This window comes from Engystomops pustulosus, chromosome 4 (genome assembly GCF_040894005.1).
Source record: "Engystomops pustulosus chromosome 4, aEngPut4.maternal, whole genome shotgun sequence".
Taxonomy (NCBI): Eukaryota; Metazoa; Chordata; class Amphibia; order Anura; family Leptodactylidae; genus Engystomops; species Engystomops pustulosus.
Window position 1 is genome coordinate 93,886,444 of NC_092414.1, and position 12,898 is coordinate 93,899,341.

At 41.2% G+C, this 12,898-nt stretch overlaps 1 protein-coding gene across 9 annotated transcripts in view; it reads right to left on the reverse strand.

Annotated features, from left to right (window-relative positions):
• The window catches only part of OSBPL8 (oxysterol binding protein like 8), a 153,438-nt gene that overhangs the window by 63,470 nt on the left and 77,070 nt on the right, over nt 1-12,898 (reverse strand). The window lies entirely within an intron of this gene.

The window sequence follows — 12,898 nt, forward strand, 5'->3', positions numbered from 1 at the left end:
CACTATTTTAATCTTGGAGAAGTATTTTAGTATTTATCTTTACTAAGCATCAAACAATGACCCTCCCTAAACCCCCTTATAAAATCCCCCTGCATTGGTGCAGGGGGCTGGGTAGCTTTGAGTGCTGCTGAGAAGTCCTCATTGGTCCTCTCCTGCTAAATGTCCTGACTTTATACATGCACCAGCGTCAAAATGCAGAGCAGGAGAGGCCCCAGGAGTGCCACTTGTCATGTAAATCTACCAAATTCTCTCCTGCTCCTGGCACAGTTGTGCTCTGGGTCCTTATGTTGGCGAATACAAACAGCAGAGTGTGGAGAAGAGAGGAAACTGCAGTGTGGTGCAGGAAAATGAAGAAGAGCCAGTTTTTGTTTATTTATTTGTCTGTTCTAGGGTCTATAATAATAAGTACTATTATTATCTGATCTGGGGTCTGCACTATGCTTGTCTGCTCTGAATGTAGTATTGGATGTAAATGTACCATGGTATTTAAATTCTCAGGTGGCATTTTGTACTGTCCTGTGGTTGTTGATGCATCTAGGGTGCTGGTTACTGGTGCGGTCCCTTAAATTTAAGCAGAATGACAATATGTGTTGTTCGCCCCTGGCGGCGTAAATCCTTAGATCAGCAATAGAATAGACATTTAAGGGAAAGCTACCATCAAAATCAAGCATGATATTTATATAGCAAATATATTGCAAATTATGCAGCGCTGCACAGAGTCAGATTGCCAGTCAGATTCCCTAGTGACTCATTGAATCAATCTGCAGTATTTGTTTACTCAAGATTTTGCATTGGGACCCTATAGGATGCACAGGACCAGTCACTGGTTTAGTGTCCGAAATTTATAATGTTGCCTTTGCATTCGCACTTTGATGTATACTATAAGTAAATCGGTCCGACTTGCTGGACACGAAGAGACGTCAGGAAACTGACAGCCACGCCAGACTCATTACGACCTTTAACAATGGTGCCCAAGCAGCACGAGACATCGTAACTAGATACTGGGACATACTTTGTATGGATCCAGACATCAAAGATGTCGTTGGACCATCTCCTTCTATAACATACTGGAAGATCGTCTTGTGCATAGTCACTTTGTCCCAAGTAGACAGAGCACTTGGCTTGATGCACATAATACTAGAGGCACCTATCGCTGCAGTGGATGCGTAGCATGCCCCTTTATTATGAATTGCAAAAGATTTACTTCAAATGTGACTACTGAGACTATTGACATACTCACATTTATTAATTGTAAATCGGAAGGGGTTATCTATAGGGCTGTCTGTGATTGTGGCATTGAATACGTGGGAAAAAACGATCATGCAGTTCCGACGGAGAATTGGTGCCCATCTATCTAATATAAGAAATCACCATGACACCCCTGTATCAAGACATGTGCATGACCAACATGGAGGAGATGCAAAAGTATTGAAAATTCATGGCATCACGAAGATTGATAGACCCACACGTGGGGGTAACTGGGACAAAAAATTGCTACAATGTGAATCAAGATGGATATTCCGTCTAGATACGGTGGCACCAAAAGGCCTCAATGAGGTTATTAGCTATGCTTGTTTTTTTAGTTGATTAAGTCTTTTTCCTGTCTAATTATATTTTGTACTAAAGTGTATCAAATCCCTTTCTATGGTTCCGGCCTGCAATACATCTTCTAGCCTTTCTTAAAACTCCGTCCAGACAGTACTATCTCTCCATATATCCTATTACTGTGACTATTGTCACATTCTGCATTACGGACAATAAGGGGTCACGAATAACCGGTTACCTCATACATAGGGAAATCCCTGTGTGTCCGATCTACATTTGAGAGTACCCACCCACCCCCATGACGAGCGACGCTTCATAGGCATCAGTATGCGTCACAGGGGGGCGGGCCTGACTGCCGGAAGCGCACTACTTGAATGGCGCATGCGCAATGGGACACTGCGCACGCCAGCATAGAGACCCGCACGCCAGTGCCTGCCCGGTCTTTTGGAGGAACGGCCACTGCCAATCCTCACTATTGCTTACCTCGACACTCGGGGAAGCATCTGTCAGGCATTGACCCCGGTAACCTTATCTGGTGCCGAGTGATCACGTGCTTGGTATCCCCTGATGAACCCCGGAAGAAACGGGGGGAAACGCGTTGGTATTTAAAGACATCTGCCTGAAAGGTTTTTCAACACCCTATGGACATCTAGGGACAGCATAGACACCAGGGCAAGTGTGGGACCGCCCTTGTTAGGGCGGGAGCAAAGGGGTGACAAGAGAAGTGAAGGGCCACCTCTCCATCGGGGCTACCTGTCCTGCATCATCCCATCACCACAATCGAGCCATTGTCCATCAAGCTGCATGACTGGGTGAGACCATTCCATTTTTGTTTCATTTCTATGTCATTTGTGGTTATATACGCAAGGCTCTAGTGATCCACTCTCTTTATTATAAGAGCATTGTGTGATAATATTGTTTCATGAAATGGTTGAACCAACTGTGCCCTGTCTATATGAGTATTAATTGTTTTGACTATATACGATTATTTTTGTTATACACGATTACAAGTTTAAGAGTAGTGTTTAATGGCTGGACTAGTTATGTCCTGTGTATATGAGTACTAATCTTTGTTACTCTTGTTTTGGCTATACACGATTACATTCTATTGAGTAATGGTGGTCTATGGCTGAGCGGCGTCATTCAGTGTTATTTGTGTGTGTGATCTGTATGTCTTACATTTTATTGTTTGACCTAATTAAAAGTTATATTTTAATATAGCCACTTTCTGCTTTTCAATTTTTGAATTATAGTGGTCAGTACTCTGCAATCTTTTGGTATCCGCTAAAATACCATTTTAGGTCTACAAACTGCGGTACCAATTGGAGATTACCTGGTGCATACAGTTGACTGTTTACCTTGGTGTCTCCTTAGGGGATTGTTTTTGTTGCTTATATTGCTACACTATAAGTACCAACATCACAGTTGCAGTATATATCACAGGTAATAAAATACCCGTGTCAATTATTTGACACTTCTTCAGAATGTAAACCAGTTAATAAAAGACAAACAATACCAATAATATATATCTCTGCCTATTAAACCTAATGCAGCCTGATCCAAATGCCGGTCTTTTCAGCCCACCCAACAAAGAGCATAGGCATATTTTAGATCAAGAGTTTTTTACCTCGTGCACATTTTTTTTGTAGCTTAAGCTGTACAAGAATATAAAAATACAAATGTCATAAAAAAAAGCACTGATCCTACAATATATAGCATATACCAGCATTACAAATATAGAAATAAAAAAAATAGAGCTAGTGGCGTCCAATATGTTCTTATTTAGCTATGATGAGGAGGATCACACACAGAATTTGTATGCGTCACACGTTTTTTTTTGGAAACCTACCACTGTGCACAGTAATATCCAGACACTGTCCAGAGGAGGGGTGGAGCTTATAATATAAGATATCAGGGAGTGTCCGGACCAGATCCATCATATTGGTTTGGTGTAAAAATAAAGCAATGCAAAATGCATACAGCGTATCGCCATGTAGTATAAAATGCATACAGCATATCGCCATGTAGTATAAAATGCATACAGTGTATCACCATGTAGTATAAAATGCATACAGCGTATCGCCATGTAGTATAAAATGCATACAGCGTATCGCCATGTAGTATAAAATGCATACAGCGTATCGCCATGTAGTATAAAATGCATACAGCATATCGCCATGTAGTATAAAATGCATACAGTGTATCACCATGTAGTATAAAATGCATACAGCGTATCGCCATGTAGTATAAAATGCATACAGCATATCACCATGTAGTATAAAATGCATACAGCGTATCACCATGTAGTATAAAATGCATACAGCGTATCACCATGTAGTATAAAATGCATACAGCGTATCACCATGTAGTATAAAATGCATACAGCGTATCACCATGTAGTATAAAATGCATACAGCATACCGCCATGTAGTATAAAATGCATACAGCGTATCGCCATGTAGTATAAAATGCATACAGCATATCGCCATGTAGTATAAAATGCACACAGCGTATCGCCATGTAGTATAAAATGCATACAGCATATCGCCATGTAGTATAAAATGCATACAGCGTATCGCCATGTAGTATAAAATGAATACAGCATACCGCCATGTAGTATAAAAGGCATACAGCGTATCGCCATGTAGTATAAAATGCATACAGCGTATCACCATGTAGTATAAAATGCATACAGCGTATTGCCATGTAGTACAAAATAGAAGCTCTGATAAATATCACAAATACAACATATACATACAGCATATATACACACATATACAAACAGTATATACAGCATATGCACACACTGCACATACATACATACATACACACACACACACACACACACACATACATACACAACATATACAGAATATACATAAACACTCATACAGCATATGCACTTATATATACACACACACATATACATACACGAACACATAAATATATACATGCACAGATAAAGTTACATTACCTTTTTCTATGGTCCTGACAGGTATGCGGGGAGTGGAGGAGCCGGGCACCCGGTGCTGTCCAGTGGGCTGCCGCAGCATGGTGCCGGCCAACTGGCATACGGGCAGGAGCTCGGTGCCAGGTGGTCGGAAGATCGGTGCATGCCGGGCAGGGGGTGGAGGGCGTGCAAACGGGAGGTCGGTTCCGGGCGGCCGGCGGGAACTCGGCGCTTTCCGGCCGGCAGAAGGGGCAAGCGGCAGCTCAGTGTCGGCTGGGGCAGGGAGCCTCTTGCTGTCTGGAGTGCGGGCCGGAGCGCGCGTGGGAGTAGGATGCGGGCCGGCTGGCGGGAGCTCGGTGCCGCCCCCTCGTACAGCAGGAGGCGCTCGCCCCTGCGCGGACCGGCTGATAGACCCCAACGGCCCGGTCCTGGTCCGCGGACCGGCGGTTGGGGACCTCTACAGTGTAGACTGTTCTGTTTATAATAGGCTATAATATATTAGTCCATATATATTAAAACCCAAAAGGGATTAGACAAAACAGAATTGTGATTATTTTAGTTGTAAATACTAAACAAAAATGGAAAGAAGGGACTGGCAAAAAAAATGTTTTTGTCATTAGAGTGCTTCTAGCTCCAGTTATGAGATTGTGTCAAAATTCTGGGGATGATGTAGAAAATAATAAATGATGTAGTCACAACTATAGGTTTTTCATGATTTGGGACCTAACAGGCTAATAGTTGGTTCCCGTAGTTTCATTTAAACATGCATAGGCCAACTGGGGGGTATTACCTCCTGCTCTAGTCACTTCTTATGAAGTTGGGAATATTGATGAGACAATCGTAGGGAAAGACATTGATGGCAACCATGTTTCCTCTAGGTTTTTGTCATATGACGTTACTATCAAAACAAAGTTTTAGGATTATATTCATTTTATATGGTTACCTAGAGTATGTGCTGGTTATAACATATGCTGTAGTACTACAAAGCTCTCAGAGGGGCTAAAATTAAAGGGGTATTCCCATTTTATCAAATTAATGTTATTGTGTGTTTAATAGAAAGTTATACAATTTTCCAATATACTTTCTGTATCAATTCTTCACCGTTTTCTAGATCCCAGCTTGCTGTCATTCTATAGAAAGCTTTTTATGTTTACTTCCTGTGGACAGAGATCTGACCATGGTCACACAGGTGCGCAGCCCATTATATCACAGAGAGTAATCAGAGCCGTGTGATATAACAAGCTGTGCACCTGTGTGACCATGGTCAGATTTCTATGTACTGGAAGTTAACATAGATGCTTTCTACAGAAGGACAGCAAGCAGAGATCTAGAAAACTGTGAGAAATTGATACAGAAAGTATATTGGAAAATTGTACAACTTTTCATTATACAAACAGTAACATTTATTTGCTGATAGGGGAAAACCTCTTTAAAAACAGGAAAAATTGACAGGTTTGCTCTGCTATTTGGCACCCTGCTGTGACTTCAAAAATATTTTTCAAGAGACCAGTGCAGTGGGACTGAGAATGTTGCAGTTCAGGGCCAGTTATATCTCTCTTTGTAATGAGATAAAATCAAATTTTAAAATTAGACGAAGGAGTAAGAATGGATCTGGGGGGCACTAACAGCTGTTACACTGTGCAGGAGCACTTCCCCCTTTACAAGATCATAGCAGGCAGAGGGAAGAGGAAGTGCTAATGTAGCAGGAAGAGGCTGAGCCATTCTCCTACAGTGTAACAGCCTGTGAATCTACAGCGGGCTTCTGGTAACAAATATAAAAAGATCACTAGTCACTGTGTCTGGATCTATGAATTAGTGTCCCTGGTTTATATTATTCTAATGCAAAAATTCACAATAGGTACACTGCCTTCTTTCTATATTAGATAGGCTACAGATAAACTTTACTTCTTTATCTATGAAATCATGTGTGGTATTTGGGAAGTAATAGAAAGTTACAACAACATCTCTGGCAAACTGTCAGAGCTTCATTTTCACCTAGTCTCCCGTACTGCAGCTGCATAGTTCTTCGTTATGTTCTCAATTCCTGTTAATAATGGCATATTTTTGTCACTCAAAGTTCCTCAATGTCACTTCCTTAGTCTTATTTAGCTCAGCGATGTATAATTTTTGACTGAGGTCCCCATTATGATACTATTAACTATTAAATGTGTCTGGATTTTGCCACATTAAACTAGCAGCCACCTTGGGTAGGATATGGAATGTATTACACAGCTGACACATACCGGGAACTTCCGCAGTCAGTGCAGACACTGATCACAGCAGTTAACTTGTTGGATGCCGTGGTTGGATCCAACCGTGCATTCAACAGGTATGGTGCTGGGCACCGCCATCTTTAAATGGTGGCCTGCGTCAAGTAGTGCAGTGACAGCTGGGAGACTATTAAAGGCTCCTATAGGTGTCAGAAGTATTTATGACAGCCAGCCAGACTATAATATAGGAGCAATATATCTACAATATACTGCAATACAGTTGTATATTGTATAAAAGTGTATAATATTGTATATTGTAATAATGATCCAAAGAATAAAGGAGAGGCGTCATGTCGCCCACACATTGAAAGCTATACAAATAAAGCCCATAAGAAAATGGTGCAACTGTATTTTTTTCAAAATCTACTGCCTTTGGAATTATTTTCCAGCATCCCAGTACATGGCACAGAATATTAAATGGTGCCACTAGAAAATACAATTTAGCTCACATATTGCATATCACAAGCCAACATACAGCTTAGTAAACTTAAAAAAAAAAAAAGAAAAAAACTCATGCGTCCTTACCGACTGCCTTAAAATTGTCTTAAAGTTGGGGTCCCTTGAGTGGGTTATGCAAAATCCTATGGGAACATGTTTCGCTCCATGTATGACATATTATGATGTGCTACATGTCTTCCTGTGGCTATATACGGTTTTATTGTTCATTGTTTACTGTTTATTTCTTTTGTCAATAAAAATGATTCAACATAAAAAAAACTCATGCCTTATAGAAGGGAGGAGTAAAAAAGGAAACTGATAAAAAAAATAAATTGGTTTTGATAGGGTTAAACAGCCAAGAAGCCGGCTGCATGACAAAGAATCCTCCGACTATGGAGCAGGTCAGTAAAAGATCACAGCACAATGCAATTCCTTGCAAGTCCCAAGCACAAACAGTACCTTCCACAAAGACTCTGGTGCCCTCTAGTGAAATGTATATATACTAGCAATAAGAAAAGCAATCGCTCTATTTGGACTAAAATAACATTTCTAGAATAAATGCATACTGTCACAGGAGTAGTCATTTATCTAAAATTATTAACAAATGGACAATCTGCTTTACAAATCAAAATAAGCTACAATGGTAAGGAATTAGTATTAAAAAAAAAAAGAATAAATAAGAAAATTGTTTCAAAAGTTGTATCATTGAAATGGTCCTATACAGTCATGGCTATAAGTTTTGAGAATGGACGTAAAGCTGCCATTGGCAGAGAAAATACCCATATCCGGACAAAGAAATGTGTGTCTTATTGTAAAACGTCACATTTATCACAAGAGCCCCCCTCTTGTGTAACTTATTTTTAATCAGCAGTACAGACAGGCTCTGGGTCAAATTCACAGCATATAATCAGTTAGCATGTACCTCTCAGATACGACATAGTTTGGCTAGCAGTACGTTATCTACTCACTGACTCCTGCTGTGTAGGGCTCTGGTCATTGTATATGACCAACCAATATACACTTACAGGGGGACAGTAGCAACTGGTCCATCTACTCCTATACATGGATATCAGTGAGATGTCCATCTGAATCTATACAGTATTATCCCTGTGAGGACTGAGGTAAGGCGAATAGCTAGTCACCACACTTGAGACCAAGCTACCTAATAGCAACCCCATATGCTGGAAATCCAGCGGAGTCTTACACTCTGCCCATACGCCATAACTGTGCCCGAAAGACCCTAGTTTACATGCATGATACTAATGCAATACTTTAATAGGGAGTGAGTACCCCTCGTTGACCCATTGAGCCCACTCTACTGTGCTTTTAAAATTCCACTCTCTAAAGCAATTTGTAGCAATGGTTCTACACACACTTTTCTCTTTTTTAATTTGACGTTTAATAAATTTGACGTTCTACAATAAGACACACATTTCTTTGTCCGGATATGGGTATTTTCTCTGCCAATGGCAGCTTTACGTCCGTTTGTGTAATAAACCCCCTGCCGTGACAACTGGTCCATTTTTTTGTAATATAATTAAGTTTTGAGAATGACACAAATATTATATTTTCAAATGATCTGTTTCCCTCTGGTTTTTATGAGTTTGTCAGATGTTTTTATCACATACAGAAATACAAGTGCAATCATATTATCAGTAACAAAAGCTTTTATTGACAGTTAGAATGAGTTAATGCAGCAAGTCAATGTTTGCAGTGTTGACCCTTCTTCAGGACCTCTGCAATTCTCCTTGGTGTGCTCTCAATCAACTTCTGGAGCAAATCCTGACTGATAGCAGTCCATTCTTGCACAATCAATGCTTGCATTTTGTCACAATTTGTTGGTTTTTGTTTGTCCACCCGTCTCTTGATGATTGACCACAAGTTCTCAATGGGATTAAGATCTGGGGAGTTTCCAGGCCATGAACCCAAAATCTCTATGTTTTGTTCCCTGAGCCATTTAGTTGTCACCTTTACTTTATGTCAAGGTGCTCCATCATGCTGGAAAAGGCATTGTTGATCACCAAACTGCTCTTGGACGGTTGGGAGAAGTTGCTCTTGGAGGACATTCTGGTACCATTCTTTATTCATGCATGCGTTTTTAGGCAAGAATGTGAGAGCCGATTCCCTTGGCTGAGAAGCAACCCCACACATGGTTGCAGAATGCTTTACGGTTGGCATGAGACAAGACTGGTGGTATCACTCACCTTGTCTTCTCCGAACAAGCTGTTTTCCAAATGTTCCAAACAATCGGAAAGGGGATTTATCAGAGAAAATGACTTTACCCCAGTTCTCAGCAGTCCACTCCCTGTACCTTTTGTAGAATATCAGTCTGTCTCCGATGTTTTTTCTGGAGAAAAGTGGCTTCTTTGCTGCGCTCCTTGACACCAGGCCTTGCTCCAAGAGTCTCTGCCTCATAGTGCTTTCAGATGCACTCACACCTGCCTGAGCAAGCTCTGCACTGCTGGTAGCCCGATCCCGAAGCTGAAACACTTAAGAGATGGTCCTGCCGCTTGCTGGTCCTTCTTGGGTGCCCTGGAGCCTCTTTGGCAACAACGGAACCTCTCTCCTTGAATTCCTTGATGATGCGATAGATTGTTGACTGAGGTGTAATGATGACTGCACGTGTTTCTTTAAAGATAACCATGGTTAACAGAAGAGAAACAATGATGCCAAGCACCAGCCTCCTTTTAAGGTGTCCAGTGGTATGATTCTTACTTAATCATGACAGATTGATCTCCAGCCCTGTCCTCATCAACACTCACACCTGTGTTAATGGAGCAATCACTGAAACGATGTTAGCTGCTCCTTTTAAGAACGGCCTGCAATGAAGTTGATATGTGTTTTGGAGGAGTTAAACTGTTATAGCATATGGTGTGAAAGAAGAAACCAGACATTGGCTACACAACCAACATCATTCTATACGTCATAGTTTTTTAATTAATTTTGCATTTACCGTATTTCAAACTATGACAAAAAAATTAATGAATCGTAAGCATCAGTTGAAACAAAAGAAATGACGGCCCTGCTGCCAGGAGCTTATGATCTACGCAGAATATGCAAGACAATATGCAAAAAACAGCATCACATGCAAAGAATTGCTCTTCTAATATAACATTTAAAATAAAACAATTATGATAAATTATATTTCAGAATGAAACAAGCAGTTCGGCATCAAAAAGTTCAACTTACAAATGTAAATAATTACACAAAGTTGAGACTCTTATACATGGACTCTACTTAATTGCCATATCCAAAAAGATTATAGACTATTGGTGGAAAACACAAACATCCACATTTACCATTAGTAACAGTTAAAGAGAACCCGTCATGCAAAATAACCCCCCTAAACTAAATATATTTTCATAAACTGCCATTAGAGAGCATTGCCTCTATCCTTTAATTATACCTCTACAGGCCTGTAAACCTAAGCAATGAGGTCCTAAAGCTGTATGCAAATGACCTGTGAAATGTCCAATGAAGCATTAGCATATTCTAGCTGTCCACTCTATTCATGAGTGGGAGGCACAGCCACGCCCCCAGTGCTTGACTGACAGCCTGTGTAATGATGTGAGGCTGTATAATGATGTGCTTCCTGGTGCTGGTGGCCAAACCCCCTGCAGCCTGTGTGTGCATGTGTGTGTGTGTATAGGAGAGATACAGCAGCTCCAGGCAGCCATGTTACAGCAGAACATGTCAGATTCATGTGTAGCTGATGTCTGTGTCTCTCACCTGTATATTAGGAGGATGCAGCATGTCAGCAGATGCAGCACACACAATAGCCATGCTTTACTATACATTACACACAGACATGAGCAGGGGGAGGAGAGGGGAGGGGTAACAGTGGTGACATCACTGCCTCTGACCATGTGACCAGCCTCATTTACATGATAAAAAATAGATGATTTTACAATGATTAATGTATGAAATAACTAGATAAAGGCTGGGATGGGATCCTTGTGAGCTGCTCCAACAGGTAGAGGTGACAGGACAAGACCTGATGACAGGTGTCCTTTAACCACAGAAGTACAATATGGTGCTGGCACAATAGCAACTTGTCTACAATTCTCTAGACTCAAATTTTGGTTATGCTGTAAAATAGAAAGATAATCTAAAAGTAAATAACACAAACCTTCAAACATGTTGAATTTAGAAGCACATGCGATAAACTAATTGAAATTCCTAGATGAAGGGGAATGTTTTTTTATGTGCAAAGTCCTATCTGGGCTTGGCATTGTATATTGGCCTATAAAAAACTGCAGTCTAAAACCACAAGATTAACTTTTCCGTGATCTCGGGTGTTCAGGGAATTCAGGTGCAAGACAGATGTGCACTGCCAGTAGTACTCCTAATATTGCCCAAAGCTTCACGATTTCTCCATTTGTCAGCTCTTAAAAGGTGGTTTCTGATTTAAAGTATTTTAGAAAGCAGAGTAAAAAGCTTTACCCTCAAATGAAACAACTGCAGGTCAGTAGTGGTATATAAGACTTAAAGGCATTCCCCTGTTTGTGGCCTGATTCAGACAGGCACAGCTCGGTGGCCATACTGCAACAGGGGCATGTAAAAAGGACCTGTTCTGCAATATGCAGCACGGCCGCCCAGGTGCTCATGGTGTGGTGAGACATGGTGGGCTCATTGCATCGTGATTGTGCACAACAGACCTCTATGGTATCTCTCCTATGGTATATTTGTACACACTCCCGTACACAGTGTACGGCCGTGCACACGAGGAGAGATAGGACATGTCGTGTGGCCCCATATCGCTCATTCCTGTCTATGGGGGACATATGTATGGCGGCAAGTTTGCGGCCGTAGATCCCCCCCCATACGGTCGTGTGAATGCAGCCTTACCTCTCCAGCTGATACACTGTAGATGGAGTGTGTTAGGAACTTTACCTGTCATCCCTGCTTTTAGGTACTTGGGCACAGGACAACATCTGGATTTTCAGGTTTTCTCCTTCACTGTTCTGACAGCTGGTGTCATATTACAGACCCAGCTTCTGGGAACATTTCCTCCATTGTGTTGTCCATTGCTGCCAGTAATAGCATGGACCTACAGGCCCCTTGCAGGCAGTTACACCCGGCCTGGTGGGTGGGTGGTGGGTACTGAGTGGAGGAAAGAGCTTTCTGTTCAGATAATGTGACAGATGAAGGGACAGAGAGGGAAGCGACCGTGTGTCACACTAAGAGGGGGCCCATGGCTGCCTCAATTTAATATAACAATTGCCCTGCCCAGTCTTTGACAGCTGGGGGCCCTCATCTCCTTACTGTTACGCTTCTGCTGCATAGCATCCCACTGTATAAGTCAGCAGACTTTAAGAGACACGGTGGATATATTCTTTAACCCTTTAAGGACCATGCCCTTTTTTTTTTTCTATTTTTCACTCCCCACAATCAGAAATATATTACTTTTTTTCTTTTTTAAACAATAAAGAGCTCTGTGATGGCTTGTTTTCTGCGTAGCAAACTGCACTTCATAGTAATGGTATTTTATTCTTCCATGCCATGTACTGGGAAGCGGGAAAAAAAATTCTAAATGCAGTGAAATTGGTGAAAAATTGCATTTGTGCTGTTTTCTTGTGGGCATGCATTTTACAGCTTTCACTGTGCCCCACAAATGATATGTCTACTTTATTCTTTGGGATATTGCGATTACGGGGATACCAAATTTGTAAAGATTTTATAATGTTTTCCTACA